This window comes from Pituophis catenifer, unplaced genomic scaffold (assembly GCF_029215685.1).
Source record: "Pituophis catenifer annectens isolate HBS135680 unplaced genomic scaffold, rPitCat1.0.hap2 SCAF_6, whole genome shotgun sequence".
Lineage (NCBI taxonomy): Eukaryota > Metazoa > Chordata > Lepidosauria > Squamata > Colubridae > Pituophis > Pituophis catenifer.
Window position 1 is genome coordinate 102,195,549 of NW_027256886.1, and position 2,195 is coordinate 102,197,743.

Consider the following 2,195-nt stretch of genomic DNA (forward strand, 5'->3'; position numbering starts at 1 on the left):
GATATAACACCATTATGATATTGGAAGAATTGTTAACAGTTCTTGTATTAGAAAGGAGATATTCTTTCCATTTAGATAGTATGCATGTGTCAAAGAAAATCGTATGTATATGTTTCAAATTTGGAAATTTTTGAATTGTTCACAAAGAAGCACCTTACAGCGAGAAGAAATGTGGAAATGTGAGACTGAGGAATTTCAACTTTTAACATTTTCCACAGTCCAAACATAGAAAATGGTCCAAGCTCTTCTCCATGCATGAGTGGGCCAACTATTTTTTTTGAAAAAATAAAGGGTGCGCGGAAGACTGTGAGGAGACAAATTTTTTGGAGAAATTGGAGCATGTTAGCAAGACAGCAATATAGAAGGAATGTATGGAGCAATGTTGATGCCCTCATTTCTCAGTACATTTCACCCAAACTGCTGTGGCAACGCAACTGAGATGTTTCTTTTTGTTTACACAATAACTTTTTATTGAGGGTAGCAACAATACAAGGCTGGGGAGGTACCTTGCTAATTCTGAATATTCATGCTCACATTGTCTATTAAATGAAATATGCATATGTATGATTGTCCTTTTCTCCTCCTTTTCTGGAATGTATAAATATGAGTGCATCCTTTTGTCTGTAAAGATTTCCTCCCACTATTTTATCGGGGGAAATTCCTCCAATGGACGCTAAATAAATAATAACTGCAGTGAGCCTGGATTATTGGAGTTTTTGGGTCTTGTGTTTCTTTCCGCAGAAACTGGTGTCAGGAGTGGGATTCACAATCTTCGATCTGCCACCAGGGACAACAGATGGGGCAGCCCTATAGGCAGTGGTGGGATTCTGCCGGTTCTAGGCGGTTCAGCCGAACCATTTGTTAAATTGCTGGCTCGCCCCGCCCCTTGCCCCGCCCCTCCACACCACTATTTATTGTACTCGCTCACTGTGTTGCAAAGCTTGCCTTAGTGACACACCGAGTTCAGGAGAACCGTCAGTGGAAATTTGGCATGTTTTTCCGAACCATTAGTGACCTTTGGCTGGCCCCGCCCCCGAACCAGTTCACCCTCGCTCACCCTGCCCGCCTGATGCTTGCCTGCCCCGCCCAGCCACTGCTTGCAGACTCTGCCCCCATCCTTCTGCTCACCGCTGTTGGCAAAGGGAAGGCCGAGGGCACGGGTGGCCGGGGGAGGGAGAGCTGGTGGAGCGGTGATACCAGCAGCAGGTGGTGGACCGATGTGTGCGGGAGGGAGGGGAGCGCGCGGGAGATCCTAGCTGCAGTTGACTCGTGAGCAACATTGACTGGGAGAGGCAGGGAGAAAGGCCAACGGCGCTCACGAGTAAACTGCAGATGACAGGAAGCCGGCAGATCGTTGGTTTACTCGCTCTGCTGCTCCCCTGGCAGAGCGCAGACTGGCAGCTCCCGGTCGTCTCTCAGCCGTTGTGTGCAGGGAAAAACCTTGCAAAGGAAAGGAAAACTTCTCCTGAGTGCGAGAAGTTAATTGCCTCGCACTCCCTGCACTGAATGGCTGAGAGAGGACCGAGAGCTGCCACTCTCCGGTAAAATGAGTCTCTCGCAATGGGGCGCAATTTGGGGTGGCAGGTGGGGCAGGGGATGGGGAGGGGCTCTGCTTTGCTCCCCTCTCCCTGCCGGCCTGTGCCGTTGCATGCAGCCGCTGCGCTGGGACTGATAGGGGCGGCAGCCGCCCTCTCCTGTCTTTCTCCAGCTGGGCGGGGAAAAAAGGAGGGGGACTTCACACACACAAGAGAATTCCCTCCTTTGGCACCGGAGCCAAAGATAAAAGAAACGGGTGGGGAGAAAAAGAGGGAGGGGAGGAAGAGGGGAAGGAAGGGCCAAATTTTCATTGTTTTAACTCCTTCCCAGCTACCGCTTTCTCCACTCAGCAGCAGAGCTTTCTTTTTTCTTTTTTTAAGGTTAGTCCCCTTCTTCCCGGGAGAGAGAAGAGTGGGGGCAGGGAGAGAAAAAGAAGGCAGCGTGGGATGGTGGGGGGTGGGAGCGGGGGTCTTCTTAGTCCCGGCTGGATGCTGCTTCCTTGGGTCCCCTCAACGTTTCAGTCCCAGAAAGCGGCTGAAAAATGCCTCCTCTTTCCATTTTCTGTCCTTGCCTCCTTCCTCTTTTTATTTGGTTTTCCCTCCCACCCAGAAAGGAGTTTCAAGCAAAAGAAAGTGGGGGGGGAGTCTTAATGTCTGGTT